Genomic DNA, 27,844 nt, shown 5'->3' with positions numbered 1-27,844 from the left:
ATCCAGTCACATATATAACAGCATATGTTAGAATGCTTCGATTCCAATTAAGTATCTTTGAAGGCATTTGTAGGCAAACAAGGCAGCAAGTTTGTACACAGGAAAATTCCACTAGCAGCAAATGAAAAGAATAAGCAATTAATCTGTTATTAACTGAACATGTAATATATGGAACACACAATGACCTCTGAGAAGTGATACTTCAATGCACAGACAAGGCTTCAATGTAATATCTCTTCTGAGAAAGCACCTCAAACAATTCAGCATTCTCTCAGTACTTTAGTTTAGAGATACAGAGTGGAAACAGGCCCTTCAGCGCACCAAGTCCGCACCGACCAGTGATCACCCATACACTAGTTCTATCCTACACACTAGGGACTAGTTACAGAAGCCAGTTATCCGACTAAACTGTACATCTTTGGAAATATGGGAGGAAACAGGAGCACCCGGAGAACACCCACGTGGTCACAGGGATAACGTACGAACTCCGTACAAACAACACCCAAGGTCAGAATCGAACCTTGTTCTCTGGCGTAGTGAGGCAGCAGCTCTACCAGCTGTGCCACCGTGGCGTCCAGTATTACAGATTTTAGTTTAATTTAATACAGTTTAGCTTAGGAATAACACATGGCAACTGCCCTTCGGCCCATTGAGTCCACACCGATGCACCGACCTGTTCACACTACTTCTATGTTATCCCACTTTCACATCATTCCCTACACACTGGGGGCAATTTACAGAGGCCAATTAACCCTCACAACCACAGAGGCCAATTAACCCACACAACCACATATATTACATATTCCTCCCACATAGTGGGAGGAAACCAGAGCACCCGGAGGAAACCAACATGGTTATAGGGAGAACATGCAAACTCCACTCAGACAGCACCCAAAGTCAGGATCGAACCCATGTTTCTGGTGCTGTGAGGCAGCAGCTCTACCAGGTGTGCCACTTTGCCGCCCTGTATTTTAACCTGGATTATATACTTATATGTACGGTGACTGCAACCATATTGACTTTGAGAGACTAGAATGCTTACAAATGTAGACATCTGATTTAATCAAGATGGCTGCCACAGATTTACGTCCACTGTTACCATCATATTAAAACGAAACAGCATATATCTACTTTGCTTTAATATAATAAACAATTATTATATTAATTGCTGGATGAAGATAGCAAGGATGAAGATAGCATGATAATTGTATTTTGTGGTATGACTCAGGACGGATGGATGATAATATGTCTCCCTGATTATAACCACTACACCATGTTTCATGAGGTGGCTGCAGCTTGCTGTTTGCTGCGCATGCATTCTGATCAGGGATAATGGTAAGTGTGCTTTCCCAGGTCAGGTTCATTTACACAGCAGCTGGGCGGAATTGCAGATTTGATGAATGACATGAAAAACAAACATTATTAAGAGGCACCTTCAAAAAGTGGGCCACAGAGATCACAAACAGGCAAGGAAAGTAATGCAACAGTTGCTGCACTGAGCTAGTATATAGCATCGTATTTGGTTAGCCCGGCGGGGGCTTCAATGTCGGGAGCCACGACCGCCCCGACGTGGCAACTTCAGCAGCCTGACTGCGGGAGAAGACGGCAGGGGAAGAGAAAATACATTCTGGCCTTCCATCACAGTGAGGAGGTGACTGGAGGAGACTCACTGTGATGGATGTTTCTTTTGTTTGGTGTTGGTTATGATTGTATGTGTTATTGCATATTTTTATTGCTTATTTTTATTGGTCTTATTGTTGGACTGCGGGTAATCTTTCATTTCACTGCACATTTATGTGTATGTGACAGATAAATTGACTATACTATACTATACTAGCAATTGACGATTGACCACTGTAAGGTTGCCTGATTAATTGATTATTAACTATAAAAATAATCACTGCCATAGATAGGGTAAACATTCAGAGACTTTCTCCCAAGGTGAAAATGTCAAAAAACTAGAGTACGAGCTCTAAGGTGAAGATCGAATGCTTTAAAGGAGATGCACATGGCAACCTCTTTACACGGAGTGGTGGATGCCTGGAACGTGGTGCTGGGGGGGGGGGGGGGGGGGGGGGGGGGGGGAGTGGTGGGGGACAGTTGGAAGCAGATATGTTGATGATGTTAAGAGGCAGTTAGACACTTGAACATGCCGGGGAATAGAGGGGTATGGATTATGTGCAGGGAGATGACATGAATTTAATTAGACATCAAGGTTAGCACAGACATCATAGGCCAAAGAGCCTGTTCCAGTGCTGCACTATATTCTGTGTAGGAAGGAAGAGCAGATGCTGATTTAAACCAAAGATAGACACAAAAAGCTGGAGTAACTCAGCAGGTCAGACAGCATCTCTGGAGAAAAGGAATAGGTGACATTAAGGGTTGGTGGGTAGGTGTGCAGGATAGAACTAATGTATGGGTGACGGTGGGCTGAAGGGTCTGTTTCCACTCTGCCGAAATGTCACCTATTCCTTTTCTCCAGAGATGCTGTCTGACCCGCTGAGTTACTCCAGCTTTTTGTGTCTGTACTATATTATGTTCTATGTTGTAAGGTGCAAGTAAATTGTCCAGAAATACAAACTGTAGCTGGAGCAGAGGAAAAACTATTTTTATGTAGCACCATTTCTCATGTGACTGGGGTGGTGGAGGAGGGATGGTGGGGAGTGGGTTGTGAGCTGAATCGAGTGCAATCTGGTCGAGTGTACGTGCACACATTGCTGTTTCTCATTGCCTAGCGGGGCTGTTGCTGAACTGCCATTTTAAAGGGCACACTGTGACAAATGTTGGTGCCTTGTCATGACTGGTGCCTATCTGTGGACATTTGTTCAGAAGATAACTATCCAAATAAACCCACCCAAAGGTTTCCTAGAAAATGTGCTGGATATAGAGTTCATCTAATGCCGAACATTGCAGTGGAAGCTAGTGGAAATTGAAAATCATTCCTAAACCTGCTGCATTCCGTTGGTAAAATTAGTTTTCATTCATATTCATGCATTTAGTTTTGAATGAAATCTAGCTGGAAGGCTGTATCAGCAGTTAGTCCATTAAAAAGCCTTTAGCACGACTGCGGTATAATGTAAATGTTTGGTGATATGGCAGGACTGTGCAAACCATCTTGAGGTGGAGAGCTCCCTCCTCTGGAAACAGAGCCTAAGACACCGTGACTGGTTGCAGAACCATTCGACGAATGTTATACTGTGTGGGAAGAAACTGCAGATGCTGGTTTACACCAAAGATAGAACAAAATGCTGGAGTAACACAGTGGGTCAGACAGCGTCACTGGTAAAAAGGAATAGGTGATGTTTCGGGTCGAGACCCTTCTTCAGACAACATTTTCTGAGTTACAGAAGAAACGCCGTAGATACCATTACAAAGGCCGTTTATGATGACCAAGGAATAATTTTTCTGTGGATGCTTCTGGTGGAATGGGAGAAAAAATTTCTACGAGCTGCCGGAGGAGGTAGTTGAGGCAGGTATTATCACAACGTTTATGAAACATTTCGATAGGTACGTGGATGGGACAGGTTTAGAGGGATATGGACCAAACACAGGCAGGTGGGACTAGTGTTGATGAAACGTGTGGGCAAGGTGGGCTGAAGGGCCAGTTTCCACGTTCTATGATTCTATGACTTTCTGCTAAAGTTCAAAGGCAAACACCTTGGCTAAGGCATCTTCTGTCATTGCTTCAAATCTACTGAAAACATATAACCTAGCAAGTTAAGACTCTGGAAAACTCCTAATGTCTGTACTATGCAATTTTTCTTCCCGATAATGTATTGTGAGCTACTATTTTGTGTTATTTTTGACAGGGGGCTGAGGGGTAGGAGGAAATGACATATTTGGCTCTTAGACGCTCTTTAATTTTGACAAATGTGTTTGGGGAACTGAAAAGGAAAAAAAAATCCTTTTGTGGCTTACGAAGCAGCCATTGAAGCATTAGATCAAACGTTACAAGCCCTTAGACACAATAATAAATTAATGGGAGGTGTTACTTTAGGTGTTTGCTGGAGATTTTCATCAAATGCTACCAGTAATTCCATGAGGTACTAAAGCAGATGAATTGAAAGCCTGTATTGAAGCATCATATATTTGGGAAAAAAGTTAAATGGTTACCCTTGAAAACGAGTATGCATGCATATTTAACAGGTGATCCATTTACAAGAGAGTTTGCTTTGAATTTACCCAAATGGGAAAATTACAAACAAAGACTCATTCGGAATGATCTTGGGCTAAATTATTACATTACCTAATGATCTAATTTATGCTGTTTTAGCAAATGTCACTCAATAAGATTTAAATTATCAGTGGTCATGTGATACAGTAATTTTACTGTTGGCATCAGAAAGGAAGGTGACCTAAGCATGTTTACAAAGGATCAAAAATGAAACGGTGTAGCCATGAAGTAAGGCCTTTTTCCAAGGCTTCCTGGACAACCAATCTATATATATATATATATTTATTTTTTTAAAAAACTAAAACTATCAATCATCGTACGTATATATATATATATATATATATTGCATTTTTGTACGTGCCCAAAATACAGTCAAAACTGTGCACGATAGCGCAACAATTTTAGGACCACCTTACTCACTATTGTCCTCTGGTTGAAATGGTTGTTATATTTTAAACGTTTTTCACTTTTTAAACTTTAATAAATCACTTTTTAAACTTTAATAAATCCCTTTTCCACTTACCCTACCCGTCAGCCACGTCCGACGTCACAATGGGAACCCAACGGGTCCGCGTGTTCGACATCACAATGGGAACCCAACGGCTCCACGTCTGCACTGTTGAGGCCCATTGATCTAATACTTACATAAGATGGCCGCCGGATCCGCGCGTGCGCAGAACGAATGGGTCCACGCCTGCGCAGTTGGGACTCGGTGATCTAATACTACGTACGATGGCCGCCAGATCCTCGCGTGTGCAGTTGGGGCCTGTTGATCTGATACAGATGCTCCCCGACTTACGATAATTGGACTTTGCGATGTGCAAACAGCAGCGACCTAAGGGAGGAGGGGAGTGGGAGGGGGGGAGGGGAAGGTCCTAGACCAATGCAGGAGAGGTTTGGAGGAGTTTTAAGGGGGGTTGAGTGAGGATGGAGTGGGTGAGGCGGGGGGGGGAGGAGGGGGGGAGGAGGGGGGGATAAGGAGAGTTGAGGGAGGATGGAGTGGGTGAGTGGGTGAGGGGGGTGAGGGGAGGAAGGGGGATAAGGGGGGTTGAGGGGGGATGGAGTGGGTGGGGAGGGGTAGGGGGAAGGGGGGAGGGAGGGGGAGTGGGGGAGGGTAGGGTGCTGGACCAATGCAAAAAAATGCCATTTATTTTAAAGAAAAAACGCGATTTTCCCACGTGGGGTCAATTGATTGGCTCCGACCTCCCGCTAGATGCCGGATTGGTCCGGGTCCCACATGGGAGGAGCTCAGCCTGATTGATCAACCAGCTCTGATTGGTCGCCAGCTCTTCCCGCTCAAAGCGCGCTGGTTGTCCGCCGGGTCTTCTTCCCGCTCAAAGCAACGGCCATCGCAGTCGAGCTTTCGCTACAGCTGAATGAGGGGCCAGTCTCGAGGATCTCCAAAAGAGAATTTGAACAATAAAAAGCCAAAACGTTAAAGATACGTTTTTAAAAAAAATCTTCATTTTCATTGAGATTTTTTTCATTAAAAAAAAAACGCCATTTATTTTAAAGAAGAAATGCAATTTTCATTGAGATTTATTTATCTTTTTTAAAACGTCTTTTATTTTAAAGAAAAAACGTGATTTTCATTGACATTTATTTCATTTTTTAAAAACCATTTATTTTAAAGAAAAAACACGATTTTGCCACGTCATAATGGGAACCCAACGAGGTTTGGGCCCAGCGGGTGCACCCTTTACTAGTACAATATAGATGTTTGTTCCGCGAATGGCTTTCCATGTAGTGGCCTGTGGATAACTATTTGCATCAGTGTATCCCCAAATGTCAGAGTCAGTGAAAGCAGTGCCATTCTTATCATCTGTTTCTTCAATGCAAATCTTGTTAAGGATAAGAATATTGATGAAATTCACTGGAAAATCTTGATGTGCATCTTGAGCCTCTGTGCATGTAAAGGAATCGTTAGGAATTTGGAGTAAAACACAAAGTGCTAGAGTAACTCAGCAGGTCAGGAAGCATCTGTGCACGGAGTGGACGGGCGATGTTTCGGATCAGGACTCTTCTTCAGATCTGAATCGTCATCTACTCATTCCTTCCACAGGTGCTACCTGACCTGCAGAGTTCCTCCAGTATTTTATGTTATACTCAAGATTCCAGCATATGTGTTTCCTGTGTCTTTATTTCAGTTTGGACACCTGGTTCCTTTCAGTCTTGTTGAGACTGCACAGGCTGCATGTTTATAACTACTTTTAGTCATTGTTGATCTCAGTTCGCAAATGTGGAGAAAGTTAGTATGTGAGATCTCAACATGTGGATGTGCTCTGCAAGTGTTTCATATTTTCATGAATTTCATATTTGAAGAATTGTTGCTTTTTCCTATTGCCTGCCACAGGCTTTATTTCAAAATGATCAAATGCTCTGGTCAGCTGATTAATCCTTTAGTGACTGCAACAGGCTGTCACCAATAGCTGATAGGCAGCGTTATGCTTCATTAGCACAAGGCTGTAAACTGCATGCTTCAGTACAAATTGTCTTCCACGTTGTTGTTGCTCCGAGAAGAGGTAACTATTGCTTGGGAACAGTTCCTACGTTAACTGCACAGCAGCTATGGGTAACGTATGATGGTTGTTTAATTTAGTTCAGAGATACAACGCAGAAACAGGCCCTTCGGCCCACCGAGTCCGCACCGACCAGCGATCCCCGCACGCGAACACCATCCTACACACACTAGGGACAATTATACATTTATACAAGCCAATTAACCTACACATCTGTATGTCTTTGGAGTGTGGGAGGAAACCAAAGATCTAGGTAAAAAACGGGATGAGGTCCTACAAGGTGAATTTAGAGAGCTAGGAGATAAACTTAAAAGTAGGATCTCAAAGGTAATAATCTCTGGATTACTACCAGTGCCACGTGCTAGTCAGAGTAGGAATAGGAGGATATTTCAGATGAATACGTGGCTTGAAAAATGGTGCAAGGGGGAGGGATTCAAATTTTTAGGACATTGGAACCAGTTCTGGGAGAGGTGGGACCAGTACAAACAGGACGGTCTGCACCTGAGCTGGAATGGAACCAATGTCCTAGGGGGAGTGTTTGCTAGTGCTGTCGGGGAGGATTTAAACTAATGTGGCAGGGGGATGGGAGCAGGAGCAGAGAGACAGAGGGGTGTAAAATGAGGGTAGAAGCAACAGGTAGCAAGGTGAAAAGTAAAAGTGGTAGGCAGACAAATCCAGGGCAAAAATCAAAAAGGGCCACTTTTCAACATAATTGTATAAGGGGTAAGAGAGTTGTAAAAACAAGCCTGAAGGCTTTGTGTCTCAATGCAAGGAGTATACGTAATAAGGTGGATGAATTAAATGTGGAGATAGTTATTAATGATTATGATATAGTTGGGATTACGGAGACATGGCTCCAGGGTGACCAAGGCTGGGAGCTCAACATCCAGTTATATTCTATATTCAGACGGGATAGACAGAAAGGAAAAGGAGGTGGGGTAGCGTTACTGGTTAGAGAGGAGATTAAAGCAGTGGAAAGGAAGGACATTAGCTTGGAGGAAGTGGAATCGATATGGGTAGAGCTACGAAACACTAAGGGGCAGAAAACGCTAGTGGGAGTTGTGTACAGGCCACCTAACAGCAGTAGTGAGGTTGGGGATGGCATCAAGCAGGAAATTAGAAATGCGTGCACTAAAGGTGCAGCAGTTATAATGGGTGACTTCAATCTACATATAGATTGGGTGAACCAAACTGGCAGGGGTGCTGAGGAAGAGGATTTCTTGGAATGTTTGAGAGATGGTTTTCTAAACCAACGTGTCGAGGAACCAACGAGAGAACAGGCCATTCTAGACTGGGTATTGAGTAATGAGGAAGGGTTAGTTAGCAGTCTTGTTGTGCGAGGCCCCTTGGGCAAGAGTGATCATAATATGGTAGAGTTCTTCACATGGAGAGTGACAAAGTCAATAGAGAAACAAGTGTTCTGAACTTAAAGAAAGGTAACTTTGAGGGTATGAGGCGTGAATTGTCCAAGATAGACTGGCGATTGATGCTGAAAGGGTTGACGGTGGACATGCAATGGAAGGCATTTAAAGGTCGCATGGATGAACTACAACAAGTGTTCATCCCAGTTTGGCAAAAGAACAAACCAGGAAAGGTAGTGCATCCGTGGCTAACAAGGGAAATCAAGGATAGTATTAAAACAAAAGATGAAGCATACAGATTAGCCAGAAAAAGTAGCATACCAGAGGACTGGGAGAAATTCAGAGTCCAGCAGAGGAGGACAAAGGACTTAATTAGGAAAGGGAAAATAGATTATGAGGGAAAACTGGCAAGGAACATAAAAACTGACTGCAAAAGCTTTTATAGATATGTGAAGAGAAAAAGATTAGTTAAGACAAATGTAGGTCCCTTGCAGTCGGAAACAGGTGAATTGATCATAGGGAACAAGGAGATGGCAGACCAATTGAACAAATACTTTGGTTCTGTCTTCACTAAGGAAGACATAAACCTCTGCCGGAAATAGCGGGGGACCAGGGGTCTAATGAGATGGAGGAACTGAGGGAAATCCAGGTTAGTCGGGAAGTGGTGTTAGGTAAATTAAATGGATTAAAGGCAGATAAATCGCCAGGGCCAGATAGGCTGCATCCCAGAGTGCTTAAGGAAGTAGCCTCAGAAATAGTGGATGCATTAGTGATAGTTTTTCAAAACTCTTTAGATTCTGGAGTAGTTCCTGAGGACTGGAGGGTAGCTAATGTAACCCCACTTTTTAAAAAGGGAGGGAGAGAGAAAACGGGGAATTATAGACCAGTTAGCCTAACATCGGTAGTGGGGAAAATGCTAGAGTCAGTTATTAAAGATGTGATAGCATCACATTTGGAAAGTGGTGAAATCATCGGACAAAGTCAGCATGGATTTACCAAAGGCAAATCATGTCTGACGAATCTTATAGAATTTTTCGAGGATGTAACTAGTAGAGTGGATAAGGGAGAACCAGTCGATGTGTTATATCTGGACTTTCAGAAGGCCTTCGACAAGGTCCCACATAGGAGATTGGTGTACAAACTTAAAGCACACGGTATTGAGGGTTCAGTGTTGAGGTGGATAGAAAATTGGTTGGCGGACAGGAAGCAAAGAGTAGGAATAAACGGGTCCTTTTCGGAATGGCAGGCAGTGACTAGTGGGGTACTGCAAGGCTCAGTGCTGGGACCCCAGTTATTTACAGTGTATATTAATGATTTGGACAAGGGAATTGAATGTAACAGCTCTAAATTTGCAGATGACACGAAGCTGGGTGGCAGTGTTAGCTGCGAGGAGGATGCTAGGAGGCTGCAGAGTGACTTGGATAGATTAGGTGAGTGGGCAAATGCATGGCAGATGCAATATAATGTGGATAAATGTGAGGTTATCCACTTTGGCGGCAAGAACAGGAAAGCAGAGTATTACCTGAATGGTGACCGATTGGGAGAAGGGGAAATGCAACGTGACCTGGGTGTCATGGTGCACCAGTCATTGAAAGCAATCATGCAGGTGCAGCAGGCAGTGAAGAAAGCGAATGGTATGTTGGCATTCATAGCAAGAGGATTTGAGTTTAGGAGCAGGGAGGTTCTGCTGCAGTTGTACAGGGCCTTGGTGAGACCGCACCTGGAGTATTGTGTGCAATTTTGGTCCCCTAACCTGAGGAAAGACGTTCTTGCCTTAGAGGGAGTACAGAGAAGGTTCACCAGATTGAACCAACGATCCCTGGGATGGCGGGACTTTCATATGAGGAAAGACTGGATAGACTGGGCTTGTACTCGCTGGAATTTAGAAGACTGAGGGGGGATCTTATAGAAACATATAAAATTCTTAAGGGGTTGGAGAGGCTAGATACGGGAAGATTGTTCCCGATGTTGGGGGAGTCCAGAACCAGGGGTCACAGCTTAAGGATAAGGTGGAAGTCTTTTAGGACCGAGATGAGAAAACATTTCTTCACACAGAGAGTGGTGAGTCTGTGGAATTCTCTGCCACAGAAGGTAGTTGAGGCCAGTTCATTGGCTATATTTAAGAGGGAGTTAGATGTGGCCCTTTTTGCTAAAGGATCAGGGGGTATGGAGAGAAGGCAGGTACAGGCTACTGAGCTGGATGATCAGCCATGATCATATTGAATGGCGGTGCAGGCTCGAAGGGCCGAATGGCCTACTCCTGCACCTATTTTCTATGTTTCTATGTTTCTATCTCAGAGAAAACCCACGCAGGTCACGGAGAGTACGTACAAACTCTGTACAGACAAGCACCTGTAGTTGGGTTTGAACCTGGGCCTGCCGCTGTTCTTTTGATCATTTCCTTTTACTCCTTCAGAAAATCCACAGCTTACAGCAATGCACAGCTGGTAAAGCTGCTGCCTCCCATCTCCAGAGAACCAAGTTTGACCCTGACTTTGGTTGCTGTCTGTATGGTTTGCACGTTCTCCCTGTGACCATGTGGGTTTTCTCCAGGTGTTCCAGTTTCTTCCCACATCCCAAAAAACATGCTGGTTTGTAGGTTAATTAACATTTGTAAATTGCCTCTAATGTGCAGGGAGTGGATGAGAAAGTCGGATAAGATAGAACTAGTATGAATGAGTGATAAATGGTTGGCATGGACGGTGGACCGAAGGGCCTGTTACCATGCTCTACCTTTTAATCAATCAATCAATTATCCAGAGATATCGTCCATGCCTCTGAGGACCTGTCCTCCAAAACTACTGGTGTTGGACCCGATGGGTTTGGTGACTTTAGATCAAATAATTTCTTGAAAATTTCTTGAAACATTGATTTATTTCATTGTTCTGTTTAAATTCTTTCTTTTTACTCGAAATACACTGTATTTATTGTTGCATCTATCATTTCTGTTTGTATATTGTTTATTCTGTGAGCTTCTTATGAACAGTGATTTTCATTGCACACTAGTGCATATGATAATAAACTAATCTAATCTGTGAGTTTGGCAATGTACATCAATTTTAAGATTTATTTCAATGATGTTGAGAGGGTGTTTGAATTTGATTTTGGTGCACTTTGGGGTTGAACATTCGGATTGTGCCTGCCATGTTTTCACAAGCACATTGAGGCAGAGTATGGATACATCAAACAAGGTTGCGGTTTATTTCAAAGGCAGAGCATTTAATCAGTGAGCATGTTGAGGCTTCAAGGACCTGCTGCAGACTGAGTGTTCTTATGATAGCCTTAAATGGTTCTTATTGGACTCCACTAAATGATATTTAAAAGGATATTCTCGGCTAAATAAAACAAAATGATCAGCCCTGTGATTAATTACCCTCTCTGGGCTTCCTCGATCTGCACCTGATGTTCTCCACAATAATGCAGCAAAATTTAACGTTTCATGTGGAGCAGAGCATTCAAGTGCCACTTGTGTGAAGGAAGAATTTTCGGTGGCTATGTAGCTGTGTGATACAAGAAATGAGATTGAAAAGAAAGCCCAAGAAACAGCAATATCTTTTGATATGCAACAACAGCAGTCATTTTTTTAACTTCGGAAAACAAAGGTACGTTAATGTTATGAATGGGACAATTCCATAGTGATCCATGTGTCACGGATTTTGTGCTTTAACTTACAACTTGTTGACCAGCTATACCTCTCCAGGTTTTTTCTGTATTTGCTCAGATTTATAGGCAACTATCTTTATTAAATTTCTAATAGGGTGGTGGTGTTTAAGATATTCCACAGCATGGGGTTATTCAGAACTATGAAAGGTCTAGGTAGAATGCAAAAAAGAATAACTGTTCCAATTTTTAAAAAAGGCAAAGGACCAGAGGAGCTAACTTTAAAGTGATTGCCGAAAAAACCGGGGATGATGAGAGGATTGTCAGTGTCTCCACTGTCAGAATGAGGCCCAGTGCAAATTGGAGGAACAGCACCTCATATTTCGCTTGGGTAGCTTACACCCCAGCGGTATGAACATTGACTTCTCTAACTTTAAGTAACCCTTGCTTTCCCTCTCTCTCCATCTCTCCGCCTTCCCAGTTCTCTGACCAGTCTTACTGTCTCTGACTACATTTTATCTCTGTTTGCTTTGTTAACTTCTCCCAGCTAACAATCTATTTTACATTTTCCTTGGTCTCCATTCCCTTTGTCCTGCTTTCACACCTTACACTTCCTTAACTATGTATTTCCCTCTCCCCTGACATCAGTCTGAAGAAGGGTGTCGACCTGAAACTTCACCCGTTCCTTCTCTCCAGAGATGTTGCCTGTCCCGCTGAATTACTCCAGCATTTTGTGTCCATCAATGATGAGAGGAAATACCTCTTCTTAAAAGGAGTAATCATAATCTGGATTTCACTGCCTGAAAGAGTGGTGGCAGCCATTTGAATAGCTGCTCTCCAAGGGGAATTTGATAGGTACTTGAGAGTAAACATTTGCAGGATTCCAGGAAGAAAAAAAGTGTTGGACAATAAGATTGATTAAACTACACTTGCAGAAAGACAACATGGACTTGATGGGCTGAATGGCTAAATTTCCTGCTTTAATGGTTCTGTGCTCCTCGAATTCTCTTCAATTTCTTCTTCTTCTGCATTAGTAAACATGGCCTCAGTCCAGAAATGGAACAAATCTGAAATCCAGAGGTGAGATGAGGTGAAAGAGATTGCCCTTGACGTCTATGCTCGATATGACTGAATGTGATGGCAAGGATCCTTAGTAAAACTGAAAACAAGGGCTTTTAAAAGGGAAACATTCCAATAGATTGTTATATCTTGTACAAGAGATGGTAATGGGAATTGTTGAGTTCATACATCGCAGCCCCAGGGGCTCACTGCAGTACTTCCTCAGGAGGGTACCATAGCCCCAACCATCATTAGCTGTGTTATCACTGACTTCCATTTCATCATAACATCAGGCACTAATGTTTGCACGATATTGCACCATGCAGACAAATCAACTGCCCTTGTTGCCATGTCGGAGGACCTGGACAACACTCAGGCAATGAATATTGACCTGGCCAGTGAGATGCAAAAATGAAGAAAAGTTACAGTTTCTTTTAATTCACGTAGGAGAATGGGGTTCAGAGGAAAGGTAGATCAGCCATGATTGAATGGCGGAGTAGACTTGATGGGCCAAATGGCTTAATTTCACTCCTATAACTTATGAACTTATGAAGATAGTGTAGGTTGTTATATGTATTGGGCAGCAACACAAATGAGATAACTATGAAAGATAACTATAAACCAGCACTGGTTTTACACTGTGTTTTCTTTATTCTCATTTGGACAGAATATAAGAAAGGCTACCAATCCAACTATTTTGCTTTACCATCGATTCAAACTGCATCCCTTATTCATTTATGGTCGAATCAGCATGCAACAGAATTTGATGTAAATGCATAGAACAGTTTTCTTTCCAGTAGGATAAACTCCTTAATCTGTTTTGTTATAAAACAACCAGTATCCATTATGATTGAGAAAGTGGTCAAGGGGCAAACTTATTTGTAAAGTTGTAAACATTTGATGAGGCTTCCAGTTCATGTTGCAGTAAGTGCAGTCTATACCTTGATCGGGTAACATTTCGTGATTGCCATCAGTGCTGGAAACGTTACGTACTGTCTGACTGCCAGAACAAAATCAGTAAACCGTGGAATGGAAACAACTTTGCAAATTGTCAACGCTTTCTTTGGCACAACATCTAGAATTGGGATTTTGTAGATGAGAGTTTCTGGAACTGGGCAGCCTTTTCCCTGATTGGATAACATCTGTCACATAATCAGTATCTCTGTTGCCAGCTCAAACGGTCGAGGAGTTAGAATCAATGGTGCATTCTTCTCAATGTACCGTAAAAAGAAATGTCTGCAGATTACCCTATGTATAGAGTTGCTGGAAAGGCAGACATGGTTCCATTATCGTTTGGAATTCAGACAGACAAACTGTTTGAAACTTATTAGCTGTGTTTCTTTTTAATACTTAGATCTGAATTGAATAGTTATTAACAATTACACCATTTCTCTTGAACGACAATGTGCAATCACTAGTGAGTGCTGGACTGCCTTTTTATCGAGTTGGTTTACTTGACTTCACTGCCATGCACTGGAAATGCAGCTTCTGGGCTGAGTATTCAATCACTCACCCTCTCCAATAGTGCCTGATTTCTTACTATTTGCACTATTTGAGGGCGTGCAGCGTAGGTTTACTAGGTTAATTCCCGGAATGGCGGGACTATCATATGTTGAAAGACTGGAGCGACTAGGCTTGTATACACTGGAATTTAGAAGGATGAGAGGAGATCTTATCGAAACGTATAAGATTATTAAGGGGTTGGACACGTTAGAGGCAGGAAACATGTTCCCAATGTTGGGGGAGTCCAGAACAAGGGGCCACAGTTTAAGAATAAGGGGTAGGCCATTTAGAACTGAGATGAGGAAAAACTTTTTCAGTCAGAGAGTTGTGAATCTGTGGAATTCTCTGCCTCAGAAGGCAGTGGAGGCCAATTCTCTGAATGCATTCAAGAGAGAGCTGGATAGAGCTCTTAAGGATAGCGGAGTCAGGGGGTATGGGGAGAAGGCAGGAACGGGGTACTGATTGAGAATGATCAGCCATGATCACATTGAATGGCGGTGCTGGCTCGAAGGGCCGAATGGCTTCCTCCTGCATCTATTGTCTATTGTTTCCTTTGGAGGCAGTCAGGCATGTTGGCTTTCTCTGGAGAAGACAGAGTGGCATAGACTGTTCACTTGATCCATAGAAAGCAAATTGATCGCCGCAGGACTCCACCACTATTCTGCTGTCTTCCTGCGCCTCTGTAGATTGCTGAGCCAATGGACTGATTCATGCAGTTGTGACTGAACATACAGCTCTTGGTGACAATATCAGAGGTTGTTATCAGAGATGTGAAATGTCAATGGGGAAACAAGACCATTGATAAAGAATAAAACGCAACACTTTGGGATGTTACTGATCTTTAATTCACATTCTGAACCTTTTTGTAATTTATCGCACACAGAGAGAGAGCAGTGGCTGGAAATAGAGTTTTATTGTTAAATGTACCAAATCAATGAAATTCTTACTTGGAGCAGCAGCACACAGGTTTGCAAACACAGTACTCAATAAATAATATAATAAGCAAACAAAGATAAATCCATAAATAAAAAATCAAATAAAGTGCAAAAAACACAACAAGCCAAAGTCCCAAGTGCAACCCAGAGTTTAGTTGGAGTTCAGAGTTTAGTTTGGAGTTTGTAGTGTTTAACAGCCTGATGGTTGTTGAGAAGAAGCTGTTTCTGAACACTGGGCTTATTGGGCTGCCCCAGAGAGTGATGCCTCTTATGTCTCTGTACCGACCTTGTAAATTATGGTGACTGATAACTGTGCCATATACCACATTCTGAGAACTATCAGCTCAATACCCCTCTCATCACAAAATCATAAAGCAAATTATACGATTCAAGTTCTTTTACAATTCATTTGTGATTTAAAATAAAACATTCACCTGTTTGGCTGGTGTGCGCAAAATTTTATTTGGCATTGCGTCACTTTGGGATTTAATTTGCCGCCCATCAAAACATTGTACCGACCATTCATGTGGAATACCCTGAAGATGCCAATGTCCACAGTTATGTTTCCAAGTTGCTACAAACAGTGAACAATCAGCCAAAATTTCCTCAGTGGTCCCATGCCATTGCTTAGATTTAGACAAGGAATATGATATTTCAGCCTAAACGAGTGAAGAAGCTCTAGTGAATTGGAGCAGATCCTAAAAATTCATGTGCCAATAGATTTTGTGAGTAGATTCTTACAGAATTCACTCAGTGGTGGAGTGTGACTTTTTCAGCCTTATTCTTTATCTTTACTGCACTTCTTCTCCTCGAAATCCTATATCAAATCTATTTTTTGCTTTGTGTAGCCCTTGGACCTCTCCACCTCTGCTCAGGAATATTTTTTCCCTCTTTTACCTGGTTCCGACAGAAGGTGGCCACTTTGCAGGACATCTACGTGCTCAGTAGCTTCTCCGTTGTTTAAAGAAAACCTATTATAACTCTCCTCTTTCTCCCTGTACCTGTTTGGAGATCTGATGTGCACCTTACACCTCATTGAAATGTCGACACAAGGATCTGCAGACACTGGTTTACAAAAAAACCTACAAAGTCCTGCAGTAACTCAGCAAGCTTGGTCTGAAGAAGGGCCCCGACCTAAAATGTCACTTGTCCATGTTTGCCAGAGATGCTGTCTGACCCGTTGAGTTATTCCAGCAGTTAATGTCTTTTTTTGCATTTCATTGACCAGTTTTCACCTATTGATCTGGTCTGTCTTGCTGACCTTTTTATCAATGCATCAGTTTTTAACCCACTAGTTTTCAAAGTGGTGTCTAATTATTTAAAAGGGAAATACCATAGCCAACACTTGTGGTGCCAATCAAAAACATAATATATGATTCAAGAGTCAAGAGTGTTTTATTGTCATATGTTCCAGAGAGAACAATGAAATTCTTACTTGCAGCAGCGCATCAGAATATGTAAACATAGTACACTGTAAAAAAAATAATAAATGGGGAAAAACGTTCAGTGTGTGTATATACACATACTCACACATGCATATATATATATATATATATATATATATACACACACACACATATGTACACGTAAAAAACAAACAATAGTGGTGCAATAATAAGGGGGTGAAATGAGTGTGTGGCCAGGGCGATGTGGGTCTCTGGTGATGCTGGCTGATGATGATGTCATATACCACCAAATATATATCAACTTTAGCAACACTTTTGACTCTGAGTCCAAAGATAATGGGTTCAAGTCCCAGTGTAGGGACTTAAAGGCAGAAACCTGGTTGATTCTTAAGACCAATGTTGAGGGAATGCAAGACTGTCAGAGAAACATGCTGTGGATGAGGCATTAAAACAAGTTCCTCTCTTTTCTCTCAAGTAATTATACAAGATCACATGTCCCCTTGATATGGAAGAGAGGGCCACCCAATTGTCCCAGCAGTATTTATGTTTCAATGAACATTGTTAACTGTTTTTACATAGAGGATAGCGGGTGCCTAAAATACGCTGCCAGGGGTGGTGGCGGATGGTGGCAGCTACGATATTGATGTTTAAGAGGCTTTTACTTAGGACGGAGGGAACGGAGTGATATAGATCTTGTGCAGGCAGATGAGATTAGTTTATTAGTATTATGTTAGGCACAGACATTGAAGGCTGAAGGCTCTGTTCCTGTGCTGGTCAGTTCTGTGTTCAATAGAACATGTTCCATGTTCTATGTTTAAAAAAAAGGTCATGGAATGAAATACTTTATCGTCACATGTGACAAGGCAGAGTGAGATATTTTGCTTGTGTACCCAAGGTAAGCAAATAGTGGCCACCTACGGGGTTGACAAAGTTACCAAGTACGCCGGCTCCTCCTTTGTTCTCTCCCCCGCCTCCCCCCTTTGGGGGGCAAAGGGATTCCCCCACGCCGGGATTACCAGATTATGGTCACCTTTACATTGCAGGAGTTTGACTGCAAATTGGCTGTTTGTTTCCTACATTACACCACATGAGAAAGTATTTTATCAGGGCAGAACATTCAAGGTTGTGCTGTGGTTGTAAAAGGACCTAATTTAATGCGTCCTTTTCTAATCTTCACATTGAAAAACACTTTGCATGTGCATTGGTGGAAATGAACTAATTAGGCAGAATGAAACAGCTCCTTTCAGCGTTGAATGAGGCTATTTGCATAATCACCATGAGATAAAAACAAAACCCCAAAGACTTCAGAAGCTTATGCGCGGAAAAGAAAGCAATATTAATCAAACATAAGTTAATAGCATTGTTCAACTATTTTCTGCCTACTACATCAGGAACGGCTGTTCATTGCTTTGTGATTTTATTGAGTAGCGTGTGTCTGGTGAAGACCGAACATTTTTATCATTTTTTTCTGTGCAAGACAGTAAAGCAGATTGGAAAAATATTAAGTAATATTTCAATCCTCCTATTAAAACAAGCCCTAGAGGATGCAATTTCATTCATATTAAATTAAATTGTCATATCAATGTCTACTAGAGCATGGCTCATGTAATACTACTGACAGGTACCCAAGGAATTGAAGTGGAGTGTCTGACTTCCCCACAGTTCTGTCCTAATGCAGCAACATTTGGCCAGTCATCGTAAAGCACAGGCAGTTTCTTTAAAGATGGATCACATGACAAATTCAAGGTGAAAATCACTACAGATGGTAAAAAAAGTAGACCATTTGTTGTACTGTTTAGCCACAATGAAGAATTAGTCCTCAACTCCACGCCTTTCATGGGCCCATTAAACACCAAACTAATTACAGTGGAAATAGACACAAAATACTGGACTCAAAGGGTCAGGCAGAATCTCTGGAGAAAGGAATAGATAAGGTTTCGGGTCGAGACCCTCCTTCAGACATATTCAGAGGAGAGAGAAACTAGAGGTACGGGAAGGGTACAGAACAGATCAGAGCAGGCACCAAGAAAAGGTAGAGCCCACAATGGTCTATAGTAGAAGTGATAACAAAGGGATATGAACAGTGAAACTAGCAGAATGTATGGCAATCACACCAATGCCCAATGGCAATGGTGAGAGACCTCGTATTTCGCTTGGGCAGTTTACACCCCAGTGGTATGAACATTGACTTGTCTAACTTCAAGTAACCTTTGCTTTCCCTCTCCCTCCATCCCTCCCCCCTTCCCAGATTTCCAACTAGTCTGACTCCGACAACATTTTATCTCTATTTGCTTTGTTGTTACCTTCTCCCAGCTAACAATGATTTATTCTACATTTTCCTTGATCTCCACGTCCTTTGTCTCATTTTCACACCTTACATTTCCTTATCTATGTTTCTCCCTCTCCCCTGACATCAGTCTGAAGAAGGGTCTCGACCCAAAACGTCACCCATTCCTTCTCTCCAGAGATGCTGCCTGTCCCGCTGAGTTACTCCAGCATTTTGTGTCTATCTTCGGTTAGAAACAGAGAAAGAAACATAGAAAAATTGGTGCAGGAGTAGGCCATTTGGTCGTTCGAGCCAGCACTGCCATTCAGTATTATCATGGCTGATCATCTAAAATCAGTACCCCATTCCTGCTTTTTCCCCATATCCCTTGATTCCTTTAGTCCTAAGAGCTAAATCTAACTCTTTTGAATACATCCAATGAATTGGCCTCCACTGCCTTCGGGGCAGAGAATTCCACAGATTCACAACTCTCTGGGTGAAAAAGTTTTTCCTTATCTCAGCCCTAAATGGCCTACCCCTTATTCTTAAACTGTGACCCCTGGTTCTGGACTCCCCCAATATCGGGAATATTCTTCTGCATCTAGCCTGTCCAATTTAAGAATTTTAAGTGTTTCTATAAGATCCCCGCTCATCGTCCTAAATTCCAATGAATGCAAGCCCAGTCGACCCAGTCTTTCATCATATGTCAGTCCCGCCATCCCGGGAATTAACCTCGTTAACCTTTGTTGCACTCCCTCAATAGCAATAATGTCCTTCCTCAAATTAGGAGACCAAAATTGCACACAATACTCCAGGTGCGGTCTCACCATGAGGACCTCCTTACTCCTGAACTCAAATCCTCTCGCAATGAAGGCCAAGGTGCCTTCCTGCTGTACCTGCATGCTTACTTTCAGTGACTGATGCACAAGCACACTCAGGTCTCGTTGCACCTCCCTTTTACCTAATCTGACACCATTCAGATAATAATCTGCCTTCTTGTTCTTGCCATCAAAGTGGATAGCCTTCCTATACATGAACTCAAGGAGGTGGTTTGCACCGAAGATAGACACAAAATGCCAGAGTAAGTCAGAGGGACAGGCAGCATCTCTGGAGAGAAGGAATTGGTGACGTTTCGGGTCAAGACCCTTCTTCAGATGTAATATAATAGTCAATAGTCAATAGTCGTTTATTTGTCACATACACATAAATGTGTAGTGAAATGAAACATTACCAGCAGTTGAAACACTAAGTCCAATAAGAACAAACAATCCCTTACACAAAACACAAAATTCTGGAGTAACTTAGCGGATCAGGCAACATCTGTGGAGTGAATGGGCAGGCAACATTTTGGGTCAGGACTCCTCTTCAGATTGGTGGATTGCCCCCAATCTAAAACTTTGCCTATCCATTCCCTCTTCAAATGCTGCCTGACCTTGCTGAGTTACTCCAGCACTTCGTGTTTTGCTCAAGATTCCAGCATCTGCGGTTCCTTGTGTCAATCCCGCTTTCTTACTCCCAAATGTTTTGCATTGAACCACTGTGTCCAAATGTATCAATATAACGTAATTTAAAAAATAAGTCACAGAAAACTTAGTTATTGTTAGTATTTATCCTGGTTATAGTTTAGGATTAGATTTTAGAAATGGGCAAACTAAATGAAAATGTCGAAACAAAGAACTGCAAACGCTGGTTAATAGATAAAAGGATGCAAAGTGCTGGACCTACAGATGCTGGTTTACAAAAATGCTGGAGTAACTCAGCAGGTCAAGGAACATCTCTGGAGAAGCAGGATAAGTGACCTTTTGAGTCAAGACCCTTCTTTAGACTGACTGTAGGGGTGAGAAGAATGTTGGAAAAGGAGAGGCAGGACAGAGCATGGCAGGTAATAGATAGACAAGAGTTTGAGGGGAAAAAGATATGCATTCATTTTTACAATAACGTGGCAATTAATGATTTATGAAAATCTATTTTTCTTGAAAGATGGTGCCCCTGTACAATTCACAGCAGAAAATCATGTTTTGACTTGCTATTGTCAAAATGAAACATTATTGTGTTTTTCAGGTACTGTAAAGATGAAAGAATTATTATTGAGACTGTTTGATGTTAAATCAGATTACCATTTCAGAAGGTGGCTCTGTCTGAGCTGCTTCCCTTTTAACTCACAGCAGGAAATTTTGGAGATGAAAGGGATCTAAATGAGATGTCATATTAACAAATAATCCATTCCTTCGTGACCTCCTCTTGTGCTGGAGCTTTCAAAATAAAAAATCGTAGCGGTGCTCAGTGTCTTGAAGGCAACTCCAGAAAATCTAAGTGGCCTGTCTAATCATCCATGATTGACACCCATTGTGTACATGTAACTTATTTCCCCACCACCTCCCGCCAATACATATCATTTTTTCTCTTAATTACAGAGGATTTGCTTTGGATGAAAAGCACAAGGGAATATCTCCAGGTCTTATTGTGTTCTGAGAAAAACTGCTCAATGCTAGGGTTATTTCTGCTTTTGCCTAAACTATGCCAAGTGTACACTACCAGCCTAACTGTTTTTAGACCCTATATTAATTTGAAAAAGATAGGTACAAATTTCTGGAGTAACTCAGCAGATCAGGCAGCATCTCTGGAGAACATGGATAGATGATGTTACAGGTCGGGACCCTTCTTCAGATTGAGTTAAAATTGAGCTGACGTTTACAGTGCTGAATAGGTATTACTGCTACTTCTCGTTGGTTGTGGTGGTGGGCAGGAGTCCTTGAACAGTAACTGCTGGCAACTCAGCCCTTTAAGAGAAGAGGGAGAGAGGATGGTGTCAAGCACTGACTGGAACGAAGCTGTAGTTTTTTTGAAGCCAGGAGGAACACATTCCTGATTTAAGACAGCCATTGGAATTCTTATATCAACTTGAGATAATGGAATACCCATAAAAAGGAAAGGCACAAAGTGCTGGAGTAACTCAGCGGGTCAGGCAACATCTCTGGAGGATGTGAATAGGTGATGTTTCGGGTCATGACACTTGTTCAGGGACCGATTTTCTGATACATCAGTTTTTCCAGTGCACTTGGTACCTCTCCAGTGGCTTACCTTGTTGGGGAATGTTTACATTGAAAAATTAAAACTTGGCCTAGCAGAGTAGGAGGCTCAGTGGTGCAGCTACAAGAGGTGCTGTACCATAGCTCCCTCCAGCAATCCTGGGTTCAGTCATGACCCTCGGTATGGAATTTGGTGTGACCGCCTCTCGGGTGCTCCAGCTTTCTCCCAAAGTCATGGTTTGGTGAGTGGATTGGTCCTGCAGTAAACTGCCCTCAGTGTGAGAATGAGGGGTAGAATTTGAAGGGTAATTGATGGGAACATGGAGAGAATAAAATGGGATTAATCAAAAATTAGTGTAAATGGATGTTTGATAGTCACTGCAGACTCGCTGGGCTGAGGGGTCCATTTCCTAACCGTATCACTTCGACGCCATGACTCAAGCTGTTCTGTCTTCTGCGTTTCTTGACAATGCCAATCAAATTTTCAAGTGCTTGGCATTCAACTCTGAAATTACTCTCTCTCTCTCTCTCTCTCTCTCTCTCTCTCTCTCTCTCTCTCTCTCTCTCTCTCTCTCTCTCTCTCTCTCTCTCTCTCTCTCTCTCTCTCTCTCTCTCTCTCTCTCTCTCTCTCTCTCTCTCTCTCTCTCTCTCTCTCTCTCTCTCTCTCTCTCTCTCTCTCTCTCTCTCCCTCTCCCTCCCTCTCCCTCTCTTTCTCTCTCTCCCCCCTCTCTCCCCCCTCTCTCCCCTCTCTCTCCCCCTCCCCCTCTCCCTTCCCCCTCTTTCCCTCCCATCCTTCTCTCTTTTCCCTGTAGGTTGTTTTTGAGAAGCTAATTAAACTTTCAGTCACTTGTTCAATATCATGAACATTTACTTGATGTGATGTGAACATTTGCTTGACAGTTCTCCTGCTTTGCTGCAGTAAATGTATCAGTTTGAATGTACATTGTTGTTGCTGATGATATATTCAAAATATGAATGACACATGCGGTGAAAAGCTTGGGAAAGATAAAAGCATCGTTGTTTTCTGGAGAATTGGTGGATGTGTTTGGATTTTGTTCACTTGCTGAATTTATTCCCATTGTGTTTTCGACGACCCCGAGTGACAAAATTTTGTGAGATCTGTGTGAATTATTTCAAGGGCAATTAGATTACTTGACAGATTAAGTGTTTTTAAGAGATACAGTATCATTGCCAGCAGCACGGCAGGCTTTATTCACTAAGCACAAAAGATCCATTCAGAACAGGATAAATGGTAGAAAATTGGAAAATAATGTGATTTAACTCTTGCTTGGAAATCATCATTTGAAATTTTTTTTTCAAAAGCAACATAGCTTATTGTATTTATAAATTATAGACTGTTTTATGATACCTGGATTATATTGTGGAAATACTTCTCTTTCTAAGTGGCTTTGCATCTTGATTCCACTTCTGACTTTCAGCAGTGCTATTTTCACCAGTACAGCACCAGAAACAACAAAGCAACAACACATGTGTGCAAAAATAATCACAATTTATTGAGCGCCTTTGATGTTTTCAGATGGCATTTAGTTTTTCAGCTCCATGTAATCCAGCAATGTAATGATTGTACAGCTGGTCTTTACACGCAGAGGACTTAACCTATTGATGACTAGAAGTGATGGTATCATGGGGCATTTAGCACCACAGATGCTGCAGGTGGGACCCACACTAATCCCAACCATAGCACTGCACCATCTCACCACTAATATCAGTGCTCTTGGGGTGTAAGGGTGTAAGAGCATGAGGGGTGATCTTGTGAAGGTGAGAGGAGTAGATCGGGTAGATGCACAGAGTTTCTTGCCCAGAGTAGGTGAATCGCAGACCAGATGACATAGATTTGTGAAGGGAAAACGATTTAATAGGAATCTTAGGGGTAACTTTTTCACACAAAGGGTAGTGGGTGTATGGAACAAGCTGCCAGATGAGATAGTTATAGACAATATACAATAACAGATTGAGGCAGGGACTATCCAAACTTTTAAGAAACAGTTAGACAGGTACATGGATAGGACAGGTTTGGAGGGATATGGACCAAACGCAGGCAGGTGGAACTAATGTAGCTTGCCGGTGTGGGCAAGTTGGGTCGAAGGGCCTGTTTCTACACTGTATCACTCTATGACTCTACGGATGTCACAGAGATTTAAAAAAATGTTTTTTATGTAACAACTTTCATGATTTGAATTTACAAGGGGTATTAGAATTGATTACAAAAGCTTTGAAACATAAACTTTCTGTTTTAATATGGAAAATGAGATAGTCAGGTTATCTACATCAAGGTCCCACATAATCAGCATTGTGATGCCGATTGATGGATAAATGCCGGTTAGATCTCCCTTACCCTTTGAAACACATGTATTTTTTTATTATTGTGTGAGTCCAACTGAGGAGATACACCAGGTCAGGGTTTCAATTTAACTCTTCATTCAAGAGAGAGGTCCCTAATTCAGACCCAAGCTGGAGCAATGGCTTCGGTTTATTGCTGCATTCTCTGTAGTTGGGATTTGAATCCCTGACTTTCTGTGTTACCATTCAGCTATATCTATTTAGCTTGATGCACTCTAAATGTGGTGGGGAGACCTTGGCTGGCACAGTTGTGCAATGGTAGAGTTGCTGCCTTACAGTGCCTGAGATCTGGGTTCAATCCTAACTCTGGCCGCTGTCTGTAGGAAGTTTGTACATTCTCTCTATGACCGCGTGGGTTTTCTCCATGTACAGTACTCCGGTTTCCTCCCACACCCCAAAGACGGTTTGTAGATTAATTGGCTTTAATAAAATTGTAAATAGTCCCTGGTGTGTAGGATAGTGTTAGTGTGTACAGGGTGATCGCTGATCGGCACACACTCGGTGGAGAGAAGGGTCTGTTTCCACAGTGTATCTAAGTCTAAAGTCTCTGCCACTTGACTAATATCTCACAGCTTCAGGCTCATGTGGAAGCTGGTTTGCTGTGGTCACCACACATTATCGGCAACGCCTACTCAGTGTAAAATTTGAGGCCTGTAATTTCAGGATCCTCACGGACAGCCCCAACATCAACAGACCCAAATGCAACTGCACTGTCTTAGACTTGGAATCCATGCAAAGTCAGGGTCATAAATTGATAGTAATGGTGTCAGGGGTTATGGGGCGAAGGCAGGAGAATGAGGTTGAGAGGTAAAGATAAATCAGCCATGGTTGAATGGTGGAGTCGACGATGGGACGAACGGCCTAATTCTGCTCCTAGAACTTATGAACTTATGAACCCCCGGTCAAAAGAAGGTGCAAAGTCTGGAGTGTCCAGAAGCCCACCTAAATTAGCACCTCTGAAGAGAATCACATCCAGGCCAGAATGATCAGCAGTAATTGATGGTGAAATTCACCATCACCTTCACTGAGTCAGCACAGCCTTTGGTTGTTAGAGGAAATGCGTTTGAATAATAATAATAATATTCATTTATTGTCATTGCAACGAGTACAACGAAATTAAAAAATAGCCAATCCTGACGGTGCGTACAAACATATATGCAATAAATGCAAAAACAAATAAATACATAAATACAATTAAATACAATTATATTAAGTACAAGATTTTTTAACGGTGTTGCCTAGTGCAAAGGTAGTGTTCAGTTCTCGTATGGCCCTGGGGTAAAAACTGTTCTTAAGTCTGTTTGTTCGGGATTTGATCGACCTGAAACGTCGACCAGAGGGCAGATGAACAAACAGACGGTGGCCGGGGTGGGATGGATCTTTTATTATTTTGCCTGCTCTACTGAGGCAGCGTAGGCTGAACAGGTGCTCCAGGGAGGGCAGTGAGCAGCCGATGATCTTCTGGACCGTCGTGATGACCCTCTGAAGGGCCTTCCTGTCCTTTTCTGAGCAGCTGGCATACCATGTGGTTATACAGTATGCCAGCACACTCTCGATGGAGCAGCGATAGAAGGACAACATGAGCTTCTCCTGCAGGTTGGTTTTCCTGAGGATCCTCAGGAAGTGGAGTCTCTGCTGTGCCTTCTTTACTGTGGTGATGGTGTTGGTAGACCAGGTAAGATCCTCTGCGATGTGCGTACCCAGGAACCTGAAAGCTGGTACCCTTTCCACACAGACCCCATTGATGTAGAGTGGGTCGTAGTCTACACTGGTTTTTCTAAAGTCAATTATAAGTTCCTTTGTTTTGGAGGAGTTCAGGACCAGATTGTTCACTGAACACCATGCTGCCAGCCTTTGGATTTCATCCCTATAGGCTGTCTCATCTCCTTCTAAGCATCCCTGGAGAAAAGGGATAGGTGACGTTTCAGGTCGAGACCCTTCTTCAGACTGAATCAAGGGAGAGGTAAACCAGAGGTATGAAAATGTACAGGTTCAGACTGTCCGTCTAAAGAATGTCTCAATCCAAAAGGTCATTTATTCCTTTTCTCCAGAGATGCTGCCTGACCCATTGAGTTACTGTAGCATTTGTGTCTATCTTCGTTGATTACAGGACATCTTATTCCGAGTTTGTCATGGTCAGAGATTATCAGGTGGACAGAAGAATTGATTCAAGGATGTTCTCAAAGCTTCCTTGAGAAAGTATACTATTCCCACTGACTCTTGGGAATTCCACAACAATCAAAATAGAGGAGGAGCTTTGGGGATGGCATTGGGAACCTCATTGTCTTTTGCCGGGAACAAGCAGAAACCAATGGGAAGCAACGGAAGGATTGCACCTCCTCCCAAATCCCGATCCTGCTGAGGATCCTTCTGCCCACCTAGGGCTATGTCCGTGAATCATCGTTTGCCTCATTAGGCAGCTCAGCACCTACAAAAGCTGAGTGGAGGCGTCATTCTCAATCCGAAGGGACTGATTCATGTCAAAATGTACAGTGATAAATGGATGTGATTTACACCCTTTTGCCTTGTAAGAGTTAGATCTTAACTTGCTTTCTAAATACTGTAGGTATGATGTTATTTTGTCTATTCCTCTCCTCTCTTCTTCAAACGTGCTGCCCTTTGCTGAGCTGTAATCTCTCTACCATCTAGTGCTGTTTGCAAATCACAATGCTTCTGAGTGATGTGAGACTGTTAATATTAACAAGGCATTTCACAATGCAGATAACCCAGCTCAACACAAACAATGGAATGAACCCTACACTCAAAAAGTGACTGATAACCATTAGGGGAATAGTCCTCTGGAGGTATTCTTGTGGTCAGAGGGATAGGAATTAGTCATGATGGGCAACCTCACACTGAATGTTTTCTATCCAGCTTAATATTCTGTTCTATGGACATCATGTGTACTGAATGTCGACTGGGGTAATGAATGGCGGGTACAATAGCAATCTTCCTTACCATAAGACCCTAAAACATAGCAGCCAAATTAGGTCATTCGGCCCATCGAGTCCACTCCGCCATTCAATCATGGCTGATCTATTTTTCCATCTCAACCCCATTCTTCTGCCTTCTCCCTGTAACTTGTGCTAACACCCATGCATTAATTGTCATTCAGGCTGATAAGAGAAAGTAAACTCATTCCACATGGTCGCTTAACTAAAGTAGTCAGTGGGAGGATCCTGACGTGAAACATCCCCTATCCATTCCCTCCACGGATGCTGCCTAACCTGCTGAGTTCCTCCAGCACTTTGTGTTTTGCTCAAGATTCCAGCATCTGCAGGTCCTTTTGTCTTCTATACTCAATTCCCTGACTGATGAAGACCAGCATGCCAAAAGCTTTCTTCACCACCCTATCTTCCCACGATACCACTTTCAGGGAACTATGTATTTGTGCTCGTTCTGCTCTACAATACTCCACCAGGGCTCTACACTCATTCTATCTGAATTGAACTCCATCAGCCATTCCTCAGCTTCCTTGTCCAGTTGATCAAGATCCTGCTGCAATTCTTAATAATTGGGTTCGTTCTATGATGCCACCTATTTTCGTGTCATCTGTAAACCTACTAACCTACTGGTTTGTATATTTTTGTCCAAAAGTGAAATGCTGCAGATGCTAGAGATCTGAAAACAA

At 42.4% G+C, this 27,844-nt stretch overlaps 1 protein-coding gene across 5 annotated transcripts in view; it reads left to right on the top strand.

Moving 5' to 3' along the window:
- The window catches only part of arhgap24 (Rho GTPase activating protein 24), a 406,341-nt gene that overhangs the window by 277,562 nt on the left and 100,935 nt on the right, over positions 1 to 27,844 (top strand). The window contains exon 1 of one of the 5 annotated variants that reach the window (XM_078402000.1): positions 3,384 to 3,473. The exons of 3 other annotated variants lie outside the window; for them this stretch is intronic. The gene's annotated coding sequence lies outside the window, so the exon portion shown is untranslated. Of the gene's footprint in view, positions 1 to 3,383; positions 3,474 to 11,548; positions 11,657 to 27,844 lie in introns of those variants that run through there. One more of the 5 variants, XM_078402010.1, reaches the window with a different exon arrangement.

This window comes from Rhinoraja longicauda, chromosome 1 (genome assembly GCF_053455715.1).
Source record: "Rhinoraja longicauda isolate Sanriku21f chromosome 1, sRhiLon1.1, whole genome shotgun sequence".
Taxonomy (NCBI): Eukaryota; Metazoa; Chordata; class Chondrichthyes; order Rajiformes; family Arhynchobatidae; genus Rhinoraja; species Rhinoraja longicauda.
This window is presented reverse-complemented; position numbering and strand designations above follow the sequence as displayed.